Here is a 21,227-nt window from a genome sequence, read left to right as displayed (position 1 = left end):
TCAGGGCTTTCCCGACGTAATCCGCCAGGCGGGGAGTGTAGGTTTCCTTGGGGAGGAGACGCCCTTTGGTTGGTCCTGGCAAGGACCGTGTTTCGGTCGCAGGCACTGTGGGAAACGGAAAAAGAAAGCGAATTCGAATAAGACAGCCCCGGTGGAGCCATGCTTCTTATGCAGGTGTTTTCCCTTCTTTGCAGGGTTCTGCCTCAAAATCAGATGTCTTTCCCACCGCCGTCTAGCATACGTGCAGGGCTTGAAAGCGCGTTATGGGGGACTTCCCAGTGCAGAAGCGAAGAGAAGATGCCTGTAACACTGATGCCAACAGAAGGAGGCACCCTTGGTTGGTGCGTACAGGTGGGTTCTGCCCTGACCCGCTGCCCGGTGGTAAGTTGCTAAGACTGCAGGGTACGGGGTGAAGAGGTAAAGCTAAGAAAGCTAAGACGACATCGTTCCAGAGATGTGTAGACCCAGAACGCCAGGATGAAGTGACCCCTGCACCCTTTCTAGAATACACTTGACTTCCTGTGGGTCCCCCGAAACGACCTCTTTGCTTTTACAGTCTGTGGGGAAAGACTGAATAATGATAAACACCTTATTTTCTTGCCTCATGTAGTATTTATTTGGCTTTGACCAGGGCCCAGTGACAGACGAAGAGGGACTTTAACCACCAACTCAGCTTAGGAGGAAGCCAAGAATGAAGGTTTTCTATCTCTCAGCCTGTAAGTTCCCCATATTCTTTAATATACAACTTTCCTTTAATAAAACAAAACAAAATCCCCAACAACTTATTTTTGATATAGCTGCCATTCTTTTCTTGGATTCAATACAGAAAGTTTTGGCTGAAGCAGCTAGGAACTTAATTAGCAACTAATGTACCAACTTGTAGTAAACATCAACATTTGTCTATGTCATGAGGGAAAAAAAGACACCCACACTGAAAAATGGCAGCTTCGGTTCAGTACAGAAGCCACATAAAAGTGAGTTCTTCAGGTTGCTACTCATATTCTGCCTCCCTGGGTGGCTGTTGGTAGTAGTGTATATGCTTCACGATGAGAACCTCATGGTCTAGAGTTATGTGGAGGAAGGAGGGGGTCACTTAAGCCTTTAAAAAGATACGTTTAGGAAAAGTAATCTGTTAGCAAAGCACATTCAGTGAAGTTTGGATAGGACAGGGAGGCCTGGTGGTGCTTTGGACTAGGTAAGAGAAATACTTGTTTTCGTCAGAGGCATACAAAATATTCAATTGAGCTCTTCATTTTATTTTATCTTATTTTATGCTCTAATGATATTATGTAGCTAAGCTTTTTCTTCCTATATGGATTGTAAGCTGCTTGAAGAGAGGACATATTTACACAGTAACCAGTATAATACAAGTAGTAGGTCCTACCAGTAGGTCCTTGCTGATTATCCCCAATGAGAATTTTATTTGCCTTGACCTTAGCAGCTGGTCCAATGTCAGACACATAGTGAAAGTTGTTGAAGCGAAATGCAACTTTGGCCTTGCAGATGAACCTGCTTTATATTATTCTTTAACGTTTCTTCATAAAACACTACTATGTATTTACTTATTTTGGGGAGTTGGCCCCTTAAATAAAAGATATCAAATTAGATGTCTCTACAAAAGTATTCAAATGATCAATTTTAGTTATTCGGTATATGAAGATATCTTTTAGGACTATTCCAAGAAATTCCCTCCATGCCTGCTCTTCAGGTGCTGTCCGGTTTCACTCAGTATGTTGAGACAAAAACCAACCAACCAACCAAAAATCATTCTGTCCCCTAATACTCATCCCTCTGTCCTTGGGTTTCAAACACTGGAGGATACAAAGGTTTTGATGGTCAAATATGGGGAGATAATGTCATCTTCTTAACACCATGGAACTGCTGTTGGGGTGACAGAAGGTCAAAAGTAGAAGCTTTGATATTTAGTGTTCAGCTTACCTCATTTGTTCACACAATAATTTGAAAATATTTATTAAGTACCTGCAATACGAGCAGTGCTGCTCTTGTGTAGTTAATAAAACTGAACAAAGTTTCTTTTTTTATGGAGCTCACATTCTAATGGGAGTGGGAGGACAAATACCAAATAATAGAGAACAAATGCTATGAGGACTATGGTAAGATCCATTCCTGTTTCTGATACTATAGTAAATGAGATCATTTTATTTCTCTTTCAGATAATTCATTTTTAGTGTACACAGATGCTACTGATTTTTGTATGTTGATTTCATATCCTACAACTTTGCTGAATGAATTAGTTGATGAGATCTAATTAGGTTTTTGGTGGAGTCTTTAAATTTTTCTCTGTATAGAATCATGTCACCTGCAAATAGAGACAACTTTACTTCTTTTTGTCCGATTCAGATGCCTTTCCTTTCTTTTTTCTTGCCTGATTGCTCTGTTCAGGACTTCTAGTACTATGTTGAATATGAGTGGGGACAGTGGGCACCCTTGTCTTGTTCCTGGTCTTGGTAAGACCTAGATAATAATGCACATTATAGTTTCACCAGTTGATTTTCCATATAGACAGCCTCCTCTAAATCACACCATTACCATTCCATAATATCCATCAACAACAATTGATATTTATTCTCAAGTAAGAGTCACTTTGCTGGATGAGGATTGAATGATGAGGACTGAGAATGGGTGGAGAAGCCTGAAGGAAAATAGAAAGGAACATCTTTTTTAGGAATCTTCCATCATCTTGATAGGACCCCTTCTGGAAGAAGGAGATGGGGGGGGGGGAAGCCGAGCCAGTCTCTCAAAACATGTCTTTTTTCTTTATCCACAAGTGTGCAGCATGATTTAGTTTATTTTCTGCTTTTTGTTTGGGCATTTTCCTCTGTCAATTTTCCTGATAAGTTTCATTTTCATTCTCCTCCTTGTTGTCTAAATATCAGTTTCTGTTTCCTCTTTCCTTTGGGATAGAAAATCTGTTGAATTTTATCTGTTTCCTTTTTTCTAGACCTGCCTTTTCTTTTTAAACCCAAGAGAAACATTTTAGGCCCCATCACCTCATCAATTTTAAAAGTCACTTGTTAGCATTTTGTTCTCAGAAACAGTAATTCAGCAAGATACAAGATAACTGACTCCTGCCATTGTCCAACTTTTCATCTGAGTTTTGTACAATTGAGAAGTAATTGTACTTTTTTTTTGGCAAACTGGAAGTATAATTTCACAGCTGAATGTGGCTTTAAACTTAATCTAGCAGTATACTGTTCTGATTAAGCGTCATGACCCTGAGCCAGGACATCAGAACTCACATCTCAGCCCTGCCTCTATTTTTTTTTTTTTAAGTTCAGGTATTTATTTTGAGAGAGACAGAGACAGCACAAGCAGGGGAGGGGCAGAGGGAAGAAAGAGAGAGAGAGAGAGAGAGAGAGAGAGAGAGAGAATCCCAAGCAGGCCCCACACTGTCAGCACAGAGCCCGATGTGAGGCTCAAACTCCTGAACCGTTAGATCATGACCTGAGCAGAAACCAAGAGTCAATGCTTAACCAACTGAGCCACCCAGGTGACCCTCAGCACTGCCTCTTAATTGCTGTGTGTTCTTAGGAAAAATCACCTAAAATTTTGCACTTGTGAAACAAGAACACCAGTACCATGCTATAAGGTTGTTCAAAGGTTAGACTGTAAAGCACTTAGCACCAGTCCAAGAAGCGACTGCCAGCATTCTTATATAAGCAATGAGTAAGAGATGTTGCTACCTCTCAGAGAATGCACAATTTATAGTGGAAATAAATTGGTGACGTATATATGTAAACCTATATAGTAACTAGCCATGTAATTGAGTTTTTAGACAGTATCACTTTTTTCAAGAAACAGAAGCTGATAGACTGATTTAGCAGAGAAGGTTATTGAAAGTGTACTGTCACAGCTTTATATTTCAAAACAGGAGTTCCAAAACAGAAAGCTAAAACTTTTAGCTAAGTTTATCAGATCCTGATACTCAGTTCTTAATTATTTTTACCAATTCAGTTATAAAGGTCTGGTTGTAAGCATGCACATGTAAACGTCTTTTTACATAACAAACACTGTTAGAAAAAAAAATCAGGTATCAGTGAACATTTTTCCAAACATCTGTTTTTCCAAATGCTTCCTCCATAGCTTAAGTCTTTTCAAAAACAGTCACTTGGACATGTTTTTGTTAAAACAACACCTTTACCTCAAAGGCAGAAATTGGCCATGCTTCTTTTACTTGATTTTAAAACCAATGGTTGAGAGCAAGCTTCAATCAGAGGGATTAGAGCGTCATTGTGTTTTTCCTTGAAATGACGGTTGACATTTAGCTGGTAAACACTTGGGGTTAGATGTCTCATCCTGTGTTCATTTTGATTAAAGGGTTGCTGCTCTAATTACTTAATATCCACCCCCATACAATTAGTTAAATATTTTTATTTCACCTGTTCATATTATAGCTGACAAAGTTTTGAAGTAGGTGTGCTATAGAACGAGTTATTGAAATCAAATATTAACATAAATTGAATCAATCTATTTGAATTGCTAAATCACAAAGGGTTAAACTAAGATTTTTTTGAATAAAAAAGCATTGTCAATTACAAAATACCTTTTATTGTTAACCCACTGGATTATATCAATGACATTGAACAGTGTCATTTCATCTTCATCTGATGCCTTACTATTTAATTTGTTTGTATTTTATGATAAATTATTATAGTTGTATACGTAAAGATTTTTCTAAGTGAGTACATACAAAAGTTTATTATGGTCCACGGTCAACTACTTTTAGTAATAAGGAATCAAAAACAAACTCCTTGGAGACCTCAGCTCTAGAGAGCCCAAGCACTAGAGGCTGTGATGAATTTGTAGAGCAGAATTAATATGAGTAGAAGAGGAAGATGTGTAGGTGAAAGGAGAGTGAACGTCGGAAAAAGAAGGGCAATTCAGCATTTAGATCTTGGAAGAACATTTCCAATTTCTAGTATTGCTTTGTGACAAATGTCAGTATACTAAGTTAACACATGCAAACTGAATATATTTCATATCATTGCCAGGCATGCAATAGGATATGAAATGTATTCGGGAATTGAATATTTTAATAAAATTAATGTTTCACTTAAGAAACAGTTTATGTTCACTGTAGAAATTTTGGAAGGAAATAACACAATACTGAAGATGATTATATTAATTACTTGTCCTCCCATCACCCAGAGATAAGCATTATTAATATTTTAAGTGTATTTCCTACCAATATCTTATTATGTAAATATAGGTGTATATGCCTGTGTGCATATACACATCTCTTCAACAGGGAGTGATGTGAGATGAGGAAGAGATCTCCAAGGAAGAGATCTTCATAGGGAGACCATGTTGACATGTCAAGGGGAGAAAGAGTCTGTGGGAGATTCCCAGTAGCAGGGATGGCCGGGATATTTGGGCAGCAATGCCTATCATTGAATAACAAGCACATTCTTATGTTGCACTTGCTGTACTGACCCTTCTTGGTCCCAGATCTTTCATAAAAGTCTGCCACAAAGAAGAGCTTTGTGTTGTGGTGCTTTGGTGAATAAAGGGAGCTGGTGACCCCATGTGGTACAGCAGAGCTGCATAGGAAGAAAATGTATCTGCTGAAATTGTGACAGGGAACGTGGATTGAGAATTCCATCCAAGGGTGACAATGAGAGCATAAGCCCCCGAGGAATCCTCAGACATCTTAGGGATAGTGCCAGACTTACAATGCTCTGCAGAATGGAAAGGGCCATCTCTGTAGGCATGCTTTCAGCTACAAGATGAAGAATTCTAAGTAAATGTGGTGCAGCCAGAAGGATTGATTTTTCTCACATAACAAGAGGAGTCAGTGCATTCATTGATGTCAGCACCCTAGGATGCGTCTCATGGTTGCAAAATGGCTACAGTAGCTACAAACATTATTTCTTCTCACAGCTTCAGTTAAAAGCTTGTTGTAGAGGGTTGGAGCATCAAGTTTCTCCCATTTGCTTCCTCCCAACAGTGAAGGGAAAAAAAAATGTCCTAGGAGCCCCCCACCCCCACCCCGTCCCGGCAGCAGAATTTCTTGTATATTTCATTGGCTGGAACTGGGTTGTATCCTTCCCTAACATAAAGTGGTATCTGCTCATAAATTAAACAATTCTGATATTTAATAGTAAGGCACTGTTTATCCTAGGCGCTGAAACCATTTTATTTAAATTTTAAAATACACAGATGACCCAAGGAAAGCTAGAAAATTTTGTTTTCCAGCTGATTTCCCTACTGGAGCACACATATTGCCCTTGGAGAGCACCCCCAGTGGGAAGTAGTTTCAAAGCAGCCGTTCAATTCTTGTTGTGGCCACAGAGTGAGTTAGGAAGTTGTTCTCAAGCCCGGTGAGCTGCATATTAGACTCACATGGAAAGATGTACACAATTATCCACTGCATCCAAATCTCCACTGTTGGAACTTTAGTGTCAGTTATTTTCCCTTTCAATTCCACTTGTGATTCTGCTCTCCAGCCAGAGGTGAGGACGAGGTGTTAGGGCCTCTGCTAGCCTAGTGCTGGCCGAGTCCAGCAGAGTCTCATTATTCATGATAGTTTTGTACTATAAAGTTGTACTGAATCACTGAATACAGAACCACTGCTCTTGGGGATATACAGAATGAGGTCACACTCTGCTCACAACATTTTAAAAACGAATCAATATATAACCTTGATTTGTGTGTGTTTCTGTTTAAAGACACCTCATGTAATATGTACTGTTGATTCGTTAACATTGAACTCAACGCTAAACAGCACTATAACTCATACCTGAGGGAAGCTTATCCAATGCACATTTTCTCTGTGAGATGCATCACAGTTTTCCTGTGCTTGGAAACACCAGATAACACTTCAGGACTCTGCTTGGAGTCATTTTAAACAGTGAAATCACCAACAAAAAGCACAAAAATGCAAAAAATCGGCACTAAATATACCATGAAAAGGACACTTGTTCATAGTATGAGAGCTGAAACAAGAAGGGAAAACTTCGCCTTGTTCAGCCTCGGCTGGGAACATCCGCATTAGGTGATTCAAATTTTTCGCTACTCTGCACAGATCCACCAATGATTCATCAAAAGTAATGATTTGGGGGTTACAGATAAATTTTAGTGAGTAGGTAAGTAGTTTCCTAGGCTACCCAGGTGAATATGAAAAACTCAGCTGCGCTTTGTGTACTTCCTGGGTCATTCCCATTCAGTTTAGCTAAAGCCAAGATATAAATGAACATACATTTCCAGCACTTTGTTCTGAGAAATGTAGTTTGCAACATTTGTCTACCAAATCCATTGACCTGGACATTGTCAGATATTTTCCTAGAACAAATGAAATGTATTCTACATCACAGAAAATACATACCTCCAAGGCAGTAGCACTGTGAACACTTCAGAATGTAAATCTCCAGCAGATATTTGAAAAAAAAAATGGATCATATATAAATTCAATTAAAAAGGTCATCTAATGTGTGTGAACTGGAAAGTAACAAACAAGGGCAGAAAATCTGAACCTGAATGACGTTAGAGGAATTTTAGCTTATCTTACACCTAACTGTTACCTAGGCTCTGGGTAGTCCCCAACCCACTGGTCCAGCAAAGAGAATCAGCGACTCCTCTGGTTCAAAACAACTGTCTTCCTTATGTTAAGCAACTGGAATTTCTTATACTTCTTCTACCATTAAGAGGGAAATTAGGAAGACTATCAGGAAATCCAAGTTTCACACCCAATAAAGCTCCATTGTGTAGCCACTGTTATTCCAAGTCTGTCATACCCTTGGTGACTAATATTCAAACTGTACTTTGAGGAAACTTAATATGACATAGTGACACCTTAGAGGGGTATGGAGAGAGGCTCAGTGGGCAAGGCTCTGGGCCCCACTCCTACTCCAAAAACAGCAGATCATCTTTTATATACTTTATACTTTGGGACTGAGACTAGAGGTACATTTGGAGGAGAAAAGCACACTGGTGGTGTCAGAGAATCTGGTGGTCATGCTAAACAGTCCACAAATATCTACTTGTACAATCGACCACAGTAAGGACTTTCCTCTGGTCCAAGGAATCAAGTTTTAAATAGACCTCACCTCAAGTCTTTCTGGCATCCCTGACACAATTTCTTCTGAGGAAGACAAGGGACATTAACTTTTGCCTGATAAAAGGCATGATTTTGAATATGACAGTGGCTAATCCCTGATGACCTCAAGGCCATGACTAGGTCAAGAGACTCATTTAAAAAAAATTGTTGTGAGAAAAAAATTCCACATTTTTCCATATATTTGGACAAGCATTTGAAAATTTCTGTGCTGAAAGACCAGAACATGACGTATAAAGAATTCTTTTTTTTTTTTTTTTTAAATGTTTATTTATTTTTGGGATAGAGAGAGAGCATGAACGGGGGAGGGGCAGAGAGAGAGGGAGACACAGAATCGGAAACAGGCTCCAGGCTCTGAGCCATCAGCCCAGAGCCTGACGCGGGGCTCGAACTCACGGACCGCGAGATCGTGACCTGGCTGAAGTCGGACGCTTAACCGACTGCGCCACCCAGGCGTCCCTATAAAGAATTCTTTAAAGAAATAGAAATATTGTACCAGAGACTCTTTTTTTCATTTTATAGAGAGAAGAAGAGAGAGCTCAAGAGGGGAGGGGACAGAGAGAGAGGGAGAGAATCCCAAGCAGCCTTCATGACCAGTGTGGAGCTCTACACGGGCGTCAATCCCACAACCTGAGCCAAAATCAAGAGTCCAGTGTTCAACCGACTGAGCCACTCAGGTGCCCCAAGTAGTACAGCCTTCTTGAACTGTCTCCCAACAAGTCAAAACTCTGAGTTTAGGCTGGGCAGCTGCCTTTGCCCCAGCCATTTTTTCACAGAACCACATATGAAAAAATTTGGGCAAGTTCTGAAAACAGTATACCATATTGTTGAGGGAGGGAAAGGGACTTTGTTGAGGGAGGGAAAGGGACTTCTACGCTTGTTATAAGTGAAAGAAGGCATGAGTAGAATCAGTCAGTGACTCAAAGAATGACACACCAATTCACTCAGGCTGCAAATGATACCACATTTTATAAAGCAAATGATCCTAAAATGTGTAATGATTTCATATTTGTACAACTTACGATTTACTTTTTTAAATATTTTAAAATATCTTAAAAATACTTTTGTAAAATATTTCCTGATTCCTGGTAAAATGATTTAATCTTTCTCCTTTAAATTCCTAATTAGGACGTGTGTTTGTGCATTGCATTTGCTTGTCTATAATGCATATTTGTGTTGAAGGTGTATAGTCTTAGGGGAGTTTGCATAGTCCTTCCCAACCTTTAGAACTGGTGCAAAAATTTTGGAACTTAGTTAGCACAGATGGTGTTAATTCATTGATTCTTTCTCCTCCAATGCAGTAAAAGATTCAAGAGAGACATATTGTGCTATGTGGGAATTTGTTTTTAGTTACAGAGCGGTCCAAATTATTTTATTACTACAAGTGATGCACTTAAAAATATTTCAAGATGAAGGATTTGTGATTTTAATAGATGGATAAATGTAAATAAGGCTGCAAGCATCGATTGCGAGTGGTGTTTGATTTAATACATTTTACAAATATTTTCTTTTTCAGGAACAGACTAGTTATGTGCACATAAATGTGCTGTATGTCATTGATTAGGAATTAAGAATAATATTTGGGGCGCCTGGTTGGCTCAGTTGGTTAAGCGGCCAACTCTTGGTTTTGGCTTAGGTCATGATCCCATTCGTGAGTTCGAACCCCACATCAGGCTCTGTGCTGACAGTATGGAGCCTGCTTGGGACTCTGTCTCTCTTCCCTCTCTCTCTGCCCCTCCTGCACTCTCTCTCAAAATAAATACATAAACTTTAAAAAAAGGAATTAAGAATAATATTAACATTTAATATTTGTGGAATGCCACAATGAATTGTAGAGAAAACTTGAGCTTCTTCACAAAATGAATTCCAAAAGCTGACCCAGGTTCTCAGGTGGGCCCAAGAACTGCCTGTGGCTCATTAAGTACCTGGAACTTTGATGACAAGTGACTCTCTGAGGAGGTGGCAGACTCAAAGCAGCCCAGGCCAAGTGGTTGACATTCGGCTGTATCTCCCCATTCTCAGAAAGGTATTCGGAAAGGGGAAGCCAGACCTTGCTTCCTTCCTCAGGCTCTTGTATACAACCTGCTTATAATTGTGTTTCCTCTGCCGCCACCTTGTGGGGTTTTTACTGTCAATATTAACTGTGTCAGAACCGATTTGGCTGGTATCAATTAAGTAAAATCGCAACTATGAACGGTATAGAATTTTTAACACATAAAAGAAAAGGTAGGTAATCTATATTTCCCAATGGGAAGATAAAGATAAAGATGATAAAGATAATTTGGTATAGACTTATTTTATAAAAGCAGAGAGCAACATAAAGGGGACTAATGGATCTTCTAGAAGGGAATATCCCCATTTTCCAGAGGAGGAACCAAGATTCATAAAAGTTTTATTACATTGCCCAATGTCACAGAGCCAGAAGATGAACTCGGAGTCAATTATAAAGCTCTAAACTATTTATTGCCCAGTTCTTTTAGGCATTAGCATAAACAATAATGACTAGTACCAACTGTTTTAACATGTAAATTTTCTTATTTTTCCAGTATGGTAAGGCCAACAGATCAGAGGTGACTGCCATTGGAAAAACAGCTTGTTACAATTTCCAATAAGAGGGGCACATCACCCATGGAGGACCACATAGAGAAATGCCGGGGTCAGTCAAGAGGCAGAAGGAACAAGGGAAGCATGGGCAGAAGCCTTTATTGTGGTTTCTATGGGAAAGGCAATGCGAGGTAAGGTAGGTAGGGTTAGAATTGACGAGTTTGAATAATTTTAGAGGGCTCTGGGCAGGGAGGTTATCTCTAGCTGCCTGTTGTCCAGCCCCGGGGAGATTAATGCAGAGAAGTACTGTCCTTTGGGGTGAAAGAGCCCAGAAAGGAGGTAGTTTAGGGCAGGGACTGTGGATTGCCTAGTTTATGTATGACAGTTGAGTCATTTGCTATCTCTAAAAATTGGCTGTCTCTAAGAGGGCCAGTCTCTCTCGAGGCGGAGAGGTCCCAGATGCCTGAGAGTCAGGAATACAGAAAATAAGAAAATATAGTACATACAACAATTAACATATACCCTTGAACTCACAATGTGTGTGTAAATAAATGAAATCAGTAGTGATAAAGAGAAATTATCCTAACTCTGACATTGGTATTAATTTATGACATTGGTAATTAATTTATTGGTATTAACCACATGATGTGGTTAGCTGATAGTTTTACACATAAATATTACCAAATATCAATCAGGAGGAAATACCAAAATTGATCTAAGTATCGGCTGTTTTTTTCATTATTGAAAAACTATGATAGGGTCACAAACTTAAAGATAAACGTTTTCCTGCAAGGTTGAGATTATACTTACTTTTTTTCAAATTTAGACTGAAAAGGATCTATTTTAGGCACATGCTTTTCCAGCAAAAATTAGTTTTGTTTCCTTCTAAACAGTTTTCACTTTATGTGAATATTTATTTAAACTAATGTGTAAAAAGGTTTTACATCAGAATTTGAATATTAAGAACCACGTGATCTTTCTTTCAATTTTTTTTAATGTTTATTTATGAGACAGAGAGAGACAGAGCATGAGTGGGGGAGGGGCAGAGAGAGAGGGAGACACAGAATCCAAAGCAGGCTCCAGGCTCTGGGCTGTCAGCACAGAGCCCGACGAGGGGCTCAAACTCACAAACCGTGAAATCACGACCTGAGCCAAAGTCGGTCGCTCAACCGACTGAGCCACCCAGGCACCCCACAAACCACTTGATCTTTCTTACCCATCTACTTAGATATTAGTTCTCTCTGTCCCCAGCCAGCGCTTTGGTAACTTCTCTTTATTTAATTATGCATTCTGATATCACTACCATTTTCAACAATTTATGAGCAAACTGTTTTGTAAAACTTCTGTTGCTAGGTTACATTCTCCTTTACTAGAATCATGGTGGCTGAATAAAAACTTAGGTTCATGTTTGCTCTCTCTCTCTTTCTATCTTTTCTATCTCTGTCTCTTCCTCTCTCTCCCTCCTTCCCCCCACCTTCTATATAGCCTATTTGTTTAATCATCCCTTTGGATTTAATTCACCATTCAATATAATTATTCTATAAATATTTATTGTATGCAATTTGCCTGGATTTTTGCCTTACCTGACAGAAAAATTAAATGGGTTGAGTTTCTCATTGAAAAGTTGTCAAATTCTGGCAGGATTGTAAGTGTAAGTTGTAGAATTTCTTTTTCTTCAACGTGCATGATATTTTCCACTTGTTCCTGAAGACCCATGCTCTACCCTCTATTTTGCACTGTGCCCCGGGATGCTGACCTTTATGGACTGCATCCATGAACTCTCTTTCCCGCTGGCTTCTGATTGAGATCAGCCAGTGGAAGCACTGACAGGTGATCAGAGGCAGGGAAAAGAGTGAGGTTGTAGTATTTGTTCCCTCAGCTCCTTTCTGTGTAGTTCATCATGTATCCTTCTACTAAAGGTCATGTGTCAGATGGCTGTCTCTGTATAGCTACTCTCTTTAGGTTTCAACACTGCTTCTTTGCCTTGCCCTCTCATCCTAAGGGCAGTAATGGATTCTCATCGTAGCTTGCTCTGAGATGCCCCATCATCCCTTTTTGGTGACTCTTAACTGTATCAACACCTTTGTAAATGGTGACTTTATTGCAGTTTCTCAATTACTATGCTTGAGTGTGCCATCTGCTGTTTTCTGATGGATATGGCAGCAACTGAGTTTTTTGGCTAAAGGCAGGAGAGCAAAACAAATGTCCGAGGTAGGTGAAATGAAGCAAATCTTGGATGGGGCATTAGCTGGGCTTGTTACACCTACCCAGGTTGCTCCTGACACCATTTCTGATCATGAGTCCTCATCAATGTTAGTATATATCATAATCCCAACCTCAGGGACTATATACACAGAGAGTACCAGTTTTTTTTCTTTTTATTTAGTTCAGTTTTTAATTTAGGATAACTCAAGCAATAAAGTTCTACCCAGTTTAATTCTTTTTTTTAATTGTTTTTTAACGTTTTTATTTATTTTTGGGACAGAGAGAGACAGAGCATGAACGGGGGCAGGGCAGAGAGAGAGGGAAACACAGAATTGGAAGCACGCTCCAGGCTCTGAGCCATCAGCCCAGAGCCTGATGCGGGGCTCGAACTCACTGACTGTGAGATTGTGACCTGAGCTGAAGTCAGACGCTTAACCGACTGAGCCACCCAGGCGCCCCTACCCAGTTTAATTCTTAGTTTAAGCAACTTAAAAAGCTCTAAGCATGGGACTTCATTCATATATTCATTCATTCATTCATTCATTCAAAACTATAGGAGCACTGTAGGTTGTCATTTTCCAAACATGAATGAATCAGGTCATGTTTTGTTTTAAAAATATTTTGCAACTCTTTCGATCTGTGTCTCCCTCCATAATTCAACTTATTACTATCTTAGTTTCCTCTTAAAATATAATTGGTGCTACTAATTTCACAAGATTTGGAGGAAACTCAAATATGATAATGTCCAAAATAGCTATGAAAAGCATCATGTGCTATATAAATAAATAGGTTGTAGTTGTTAAAATTTCTATTACTGCGTCTTATTCCTACCAATAGTTTCACATTGATGAGAGAGAGGGGCAATCTTATCTTCACACATATGCAAAACAACTAAGCATTAGTGTAGAAGTGGAATGATCTCAGCTTTTAGTCTGTAATGTGTTTAAGCACTTTTATGTTTTTGATCAAAATATTTTTGTTTTTTTGTAACAGGACTACTCTAATTCCCATTGTATGTGAGCAAGTTACTAACCAAGGATAAGCACCAGCTAAAATAAGTATTCAGTCAACATTAGTTTTTTCTATATTTCTATAATTTTGAAAGTGTATGATCCCATGTTATTGATATGGAGTCTAATTGATATTCACAAGCATGAAACCTGGATTTAACATGTAAGATGGGTATTTTTCCAACATTTCCTGAGTAACAGATTATTTTATCAAGGTTATTAATCAGTATTGCAGCTTGCGCTTCTACTTTCTTTCTTTTTTAAGTAGGCTCCACGCCAAGTGTGGAGTCCAATGTGGGGCTTGAACTCACGACCCTGAGATCAAGACCTGAGCTGAGATCAAGAGTTGGATGTGCAGTTGACTGAGCCACCTAGGCGCGTAAGTATCGCAGCTGTTTTTGAGGATTTTTTTGTGGACACATTTTGTGGTCAGCATTTTAGATACAGTTTTAGAATTTCTAAAGAAGTTTGCATTGAATCTAGATTGCTTAATAGTGCCTGATGATCCAAGTGAGGAAGTATGTATTATGAAACTACCATTCTTCACCTCTCTGAAGAGCCCTGTTGACACTTTTCATATACGCATTACTCTTTTTTAAATGGCTTTTGAGTTTGTGCTTCTGCCAAAAGAGTACCTAATATTACGGAAATTAGAAACAGAAAAACTGTTGTTGAAAGCTTAGCTGAATAAGGGCAGTTTGTCAAGTGGCTGGTCTCAGTAATAAAAGACAAATAATATTTACTTCTGTCTTATTTGTGAAGCTTATTTTTCTCTGTCCTCACTAGTGGGCATTAACCCTTAGGCACTTGCAATAGTTTGATAATAAAATTATTACTGGATAGTTTCATTTTATACTGTCACATTTTTATGCCTTGTACAAATAATACATACAGAGCCTTCATTATTCCGTATGATATGTTATTCCATAAAAACAATAAATAGTTTCCTCAAAAAGTATGACAATTATTGCATGTATATCAATTAAAACCATGGCATGAAATCTGTATGAATACATTTTAGCATAAAATAGATAAACAAATACTAGGGCAGATCTAAGGTGATGACACAACAGTGGATGTTATGACTAACGTATGGACATATTTCCTCTTCCTCACCTTCCAGATTTGATGTGCTATATAGATGGAACTGTGCCCCCCCTAAAATGTATTTGTTGAAGCCCTAAGCCCCAGTGTAATGATATTGGGAATCATTGGATGTTAATTAGGTTTAGATGAGATGAGGAAGGTGTAACTCTCACGATGGGAGTAATGCCCTTATAAGAAGAGACAACAGAGAACTTACTTCCTCTGTCTCTCTCCACCCACATAGTCAGAGGACAGAGCAAGAATGAGGAAGAACCATGTGTGGATACAGCAAGAAGGCGGCCATCTGCAACCCAAGGAGAGAGTTCTGACCAGACACTGCCCCTGCCGGCACCTTGATCTTGGACCTTCAGTTTCCAGAATTGTGAGAAATAAACTCCTGTTCTTTAGGTCAGCCAGTCTGTGGTGTTTTGTTATGGCAGCATGAGCTGAGACATTGTGTGTGTGTGTAGTTTCTCAAACTACATGGACTTAAAATTTGCCAGAATCATTTTGCGTATGTAATAAGCTATACCTTTTACCTACTAGGTCATAAATCTATTTCTGTTATTAATTTCTAGGAAAATGATGTAAGGGGTATTCATTTCTTGGGCCCCTCTTATTTCATTACCAGCATCAGCAATTAATTTTCACTTTAAGACCACTTCGGAGGAATACCTTCCACGTCCCACCAAGTTCTTCCCTACCTCCCAACAGTTGCTGCATATGTAACAAGTGGAGAATAGCAAGGTTCATTAAGATACAGATGCTGGGTGGTTGGTACGAACCATCACTAGCTAAGCTGTGCACTCCATCCAGCCTCTTAGATCAACAACCTACCTCACACTATCACCTAGTTTCACAGACATCCCAAGTCTCACATGTACCGTATTGAGTTTTGATTTGGCCACCCCAAACAACTCTTCCTTGGTCTTTACCATTGGCAAAGATAAACAAAGCAGGACTAGTTAAAGTGGTAAGGATGATTTTAATCCATAATATACTATTTATACTAAATAATAGGGAAATATTTACAATAACAATAATGGGGAAAAATGTCCAGAGTGGATGGAATTCAACTTTGATTTCTACAGAAGTGACAGGGTATTTAAAAGGGAGAGTGAGAGAATAGGAAAGGAGTAAGTGGGGGCTTTATAGTGTCAGGAAAAAGAAAAATTACAAAAAGTAGTAAGAGGGGTTTAGTCGATGTGAAACACATCTGGGTTTGTCTGCTGGCGTTTCTCCAAGTTAGGTTCCTACCCTCTCACAGGGACTAGGAGAGTAGGCCCGATCTTCAGATGTTGGCTGGAACAAACAGTAAATTCTTTTGGCAGGCTTGAGTTCTCTCAGATAAGCACTTTAAAGGGAGCTACAGTCATCCTAGGGATGCAGCCTGGAGCTGTCAAACTATGTTAGTGTTTGTTCAATTCTTTATAGGCCAGGATTAAGGCTTAGTCAAGAAGAGAGCTCAGAAGAACCTGGCTAGAGTTTGGTCAAGGAGAGAGTTATTTATCACCATGTCATTAAAGGGCAAATCTAGGGACACCTGGGTGGCTCAGTCGCTTAAGCGTCTGATTTCAGCACAGGTCACGATCTCACTGTGGGTTCAAGCCCCGCGTCGGGCTCTGTGCTGACAGCTCAGAGCCTGGAGCCTGCTTCTGATTCTGTGTCTCCCTCTCTCTCTGCCCCTCCCCAGCTTGCACTCTGTCTGTCTCACTCTCAAAAATAAATAAACATTAACAAAAAAAAAAATAAATAAATAAAGGGCAAATCGAAAACATCAGTACCTTACCTTAAAAATAAAAAGTAATTTCACCACATCTCCCATCTCAGCTGCTAACCCTGGCAAACATCTCTAAATTACCACCATCTCTAAATTACCAACAGATTGCTATCAGATCTCTTTGCTTTTTTTTTTTTTTAATTTTTTTAATGTTTATCCATTTTGACAGAGAGAGAGACAGAGCATGAGCGGGGAAGGGGCAGAGAGAGAGGGAGACAGAATCTGAAGCAGGCTCCAGGCTCCAAGCTGTCAGCACAGAGCCTGACACAGGGCTCGAACCCACAGACCTCGAGATCATGACCTGAGCTGAAGTCGGACACTCAACTGACTGAGCCACCCAGGCACCCCTGGATCTCCTTGCTTCCATGCTAACCCCCTTCAGTCTATTGTCAACACAGCTGGAAGAGTGATCTTTTACAAATTAAATCATATTATGTTCTGCTAAGGCCCCAAACCCTCCGTGGGTTCTTAATCTCACCCAGAGTATAAAGTCTTTACAATGCCTAATAAAGGCCCAGGGTGACCTGCCCCATTCCCCCTCCTCTGTAACCATTATTAGACTTTCCCTCTGGCTCCATCCACACCAGACTCACTGGTCTCCTTGCTGTTCTCTGACAGGTCAGAAGGCTTCTGCCTTAGAACTGTAGCTCTGGTTTTGCTGGAACATTCTTCCTGCAGGTTACTACATGTCTAACTTACTCAGGTCAAGTCTTTGCTCAAACTTCACCTTCTCAATGAGGTTATCTTGAGCAACCTGCTCTGTCACCTTACTCCCCCACCCAGCTTTTGTTTTCCTTTTGTTCCACGCACTTATCCTCTCCTGACATACCACAGACTTGATTTATTGTCTTCACTTTTTGTTTGTTCTCTCTGCCAGAATGTAACGTCCAGAAGCACAAAACTTCCTCCAACCCTGGTGTATTTTTTTTCTTATTTAAACCAGTGCCACATTATAGATGTTCAATAATTTTTTGAATAAATGAATCAGTCTAAGTGACATTTCTTAATGATATAAAATAAGCTCCTGTAATGTTGTTTTTCATTAGTCGGTATGTCTTGTTATAGTATTTAGCATATATAAATAAATTCTGTGAGAGAGGTAGCCTCTGGCTCTGCAACTGAAGTTTGCTGAGGAGCATTAAAATTTTATGCTTGGCGCTTATGTCCCTGTCTCTCCTATCCCTACTCCCTACTCCCTACTCCCCCACCCCCCCTGTATAGAGGGAAAGAAAAATGAGGTAGCAACAGATAGGAAAGGAAAACATTATTAATTCAGTGTTTGTATTTTACTGGTTAGTTTAATATCTAAATTTATGGTAAGACCAAAGTTCAAGAGGATTAGGAAGAAATACCATAAATAGACATAATCATGAAAGCTTAATGCTCACCAGAAAACTTGTATCTTGTGTAAGAGAAGTAATTTGATTGGCTCATCTTAGTCAAAACAATGAATTTTCTTGTCTACTTGTCTAGTTATTGGTGTGCTGTTTTTCTACTCCTTAAACCATTTTCTCCTATAGTGTAAATCGTTTTTACTGTATTTTAAGATGATACAGTGGGGAGTGGGCAGGGAAGGGAAAATGCATTGTTAGAGATTACATTCTGCAGCCAAGGTGGCCTGAGTTCTAATCTCAGCTTTGCTACCAACTATGCAACTCTGGGCAAGTGATATACAGTTTTCCACCATACTTTTCACATTTGTGAAATGGAGATAATAATAGTATATACCTGATGGCGCTGTTTTGAGCAACAGCTCATCACAGCACACAGTGCCTGTTACACAGTATTCACTGTGTAAGCAGCTATTTTTATAGAATAATGGAGTGTTTTCAGAAAAGAAAATGTATAATTTAAAATTGGATGGGTTTTTTTTTACATTTTAGAAATGTAATGTTCTACATTTTTTTTTTTTTTTACAAAACATTGTGTTTTTACATTTTCATAAAACGACATTGGTCATACAATGCTAACTGAATCATGGAGGTAAATTTTCATTACTATATACTTAAAAAAACCTCTTTATGGGCTCATTTGAATTTTTAAATTCCTATACTAGAAAATTTATAATTTGAAATACTAGGTTTAGAGAGATGCTGCAGACAGTGGTGTTCTGTACAAGAGGTAAAGTAATTCTCCTTTTACCTTTCTGAGTTCTTGGCTGACACCCCTGTAATAAAAAACAGATTACCAACAGAATAAACCCAGATGTTTAATAACATGTATCCTCACGTATACATGGGAGATACCCAGGGAAAAATTAATAACTTTCAGAGGTGATTCAAGCTTAGATACCATTTTCAGCTAAAGAGAAAAGGAAGAAAGGTGAGGGGGAGACTAATTGTGGGGAGGTTGCCTGGAAAAGCAGTGTAATCAAGTGTAAGATTTGTTATGCAGATTTATGTCTGCATCTTCTCCATTGATAAGGGTCTAAGTTGTCGCAGGAATCATCTTTGTCCTTCCTGGTAGAGAGGGAGGAAGGACACTTTTGTAAATTTATGGCATGATTTTAGGCAAATGCAGGGAGGGCAGGAGCTTTTCTTGTGTCTGCTTCTTCTCAGTTGCTTTCAATTCAAAATAATCCTTACGCCAAAGTGGCATATTTTGGAACGGCATCTTCTAAGGTCTTGACATTTTATCTCACTTGTAAGCCAACCAGTAGCCTGTCACAGTTTCATAGAAGTTGCAGATGCATGAGATTCCTCTGTCAGAGACAAAGGATTTTATTATTCATAGCACAACAGGCAGTGTGAGCTTCAGGGTCCCATAGATTCCTCATGCTCCCAAATCCCTCAGTGTGAGCTGGACCTGCTAGGCAAGTGCTGTGCAAGCAGTTAGTTTGTATCAGAATGGAGGAACTGCAAGTTTTGGAATTTCTTGCTAGCAAACCTACCCAAACTTTGCCCTGGAGGGAAAGAGTATCTTTGTTAGCTTGCAACAAATTTCTCTGCCCTTGAGGGAAATACTATCCCTATCTTTGAAAGTAGATTTGTAGCAATGCAAGAGAGCTAAGGAGACTTGATCCCTGATATACACAAATGCAATACAAACTCAGTCTATTATGATGAAAAAAAAAATGCACAAAAATTCTGACCAGAGATTTAGACTAACACTGTAGATGTAAAACACTCAATCCTTTCTGAGCATTTGAGTATGTAGTTAATCATTTAGAATCAGACCTTGCTATGATTTGTTTTGCTTTGTAATGCATTATCACTTGATGCTTTAACAGTCATGTTTTTCCTTTTGTCAAGTAGGTTTTATCATCTTTTTATTTATGCCACTAATTTAACTTTATAGCCTAAAGTATTTCTTATTGTGTTAGAGGAACTAAACACACACTTTCTCAAGAGTCTCCTGTACATTAGCAATCTTCCTTTCTCTCTGCCTCTTCCTGATAAAATTTCAGAAGGTATGTTTCTTCTTTGTTGTGTAGCTGGGCAATTGTTACTCAGCTTTGCAAGGTTGTTTTCCTCTGCTAATATATATCTAAATCTCATCCCCCATCCTTAAAATGTTAAGATACATTTTCTTCAGATCTAATACCATCCTGCTCTTTTTTTTTTTTTTTTCCATTTTTAAGCTAAAGCTACAGCTATCCTGTTCTCTCATGCGTGTATGTGCATACGGTCTTTTTAAAGCCAGAGCTACAAAATTCATTTGAGTTCCAGAGAATAGCAGAACTATCAAATACTGTTACTTAATACATTAAAATAACTTTTTTCACCATGTGATATAAACCAAGTTGTTGGCTAGGTGCATATAATTAAGGGGCATTTCCGAAGAGTTCGCCTAAAGGTTGAGTCATCGGTAGAGTTCCCAGAAAATATACAGGCCATCCTGTGTACTAACGTATAAACAGCGAATGTTTCAGTATAAGTGTATATCTCGTGTGATATTTGGGACCTGCATACATTAAAAAAAAATCATCGTTTATTTGAAAATGAAATTTAACTGAACATTCTGTGTTTTTATGTGCTAAATCTGGCAACTCTATTCGCCATTTCTCTATCAAACTACAAATAACCTGGTAAAATTTCGCATGAAGTGGGTTTTAGCTCAGAAGCACTCCCCTTGGGGCAGAGATGATGAAGGTTTCAAAGTTTGATGATGTGACGTCAACATTACGCAAAAATAAATGTGAGTAACTGAAAGTTTTGAAATTCACAAATGTATATTTGGAAGCACAGCTCAAAAGAGTGGAAGAGTAGGTTAAAAGAAACCATGGACTAGCGGGTTTAGGGGTTCTCAGGAAAAGGAAACTTCAACCTGGAGATCCTTGCCAAAAAGAGAGTAAGTAAGTTACCGGAGCAAAGCCTTCTCTGCAGTTTGGTAAGGAGAGAGCGCGAGACCTGAGCGAGCCAATAGGAACTGAGCAAGAGGGGGGCTGGGTGCGCGAAGTCAATCAGAGATGAGGTGGGTGGGATTAGATTCCTTGAAGTCGCGAGTTTCGGTAGCTTGGGCCCCGAAGGACGGGACTCAGCCAATCGGAGCCGAGCAAGGCGGGGTTCGACTCCGGGAAGGGGCGGTC

At 39.2% G+C, this 21,227-nt stretch overlaps 1 long non-coding RNA gene across 4 annotated transcripts; it reads left to right on the top strand.

Annotated features, from left to right (window-relative positions):
- The first annotated feature begins 47 nt into the window (after positions 1-47).
- LOC124514968 (uncharacterized) lies at positions 48-14,134 on the top strand. Of its 4 annotated transcripts, XR_006962712.1 has the most exons (5): positions 48-351; positions 632-716; positions 10,621-10,809; positions 13,817-13,996; positions 14,102-14,134. It is a non-coding gene; the product is annotated as an uncharacterized LOC124514968 (long non-coding RNA). The 4 variants fall into 4 exon arrangements; XR_006962710.1 differs by lacking the exon at positions 14,102-14,134 and having other exon boundaries at positions 13,817-14,074; XR_006962713.1 differs by lacking the exon at positions 14,102-14,134 and having other exon boundaries at positions 611-716; positions 13,817-14,074.
- The last annotated feature ends 7,093 nt before the right edge of the window (positions 14,135-21,227 follow it).

Source organism: Lynx rufus, unplaced genomic scaffold (assembly GCF_022079265.1).
Source record: "Lynx rufus isolate CCGP_SWC_20201006 ecotype Redwood Valley unplaced genomic scaffold, mLynRuf1.p SCAF_2, whole genome shotgun sequence".
NCBI classification, from domain to species: domain Eukaryota; kingdom Metazoa; phylum Chordata; class Mammalia; order Carnivora; family Felidae; genus Lynx; species Lynx rufus.
Note: the sequence above shows the minus strand (reverse complement) of the source record. Positions and strands in the feature narration are given on the sequence as shown.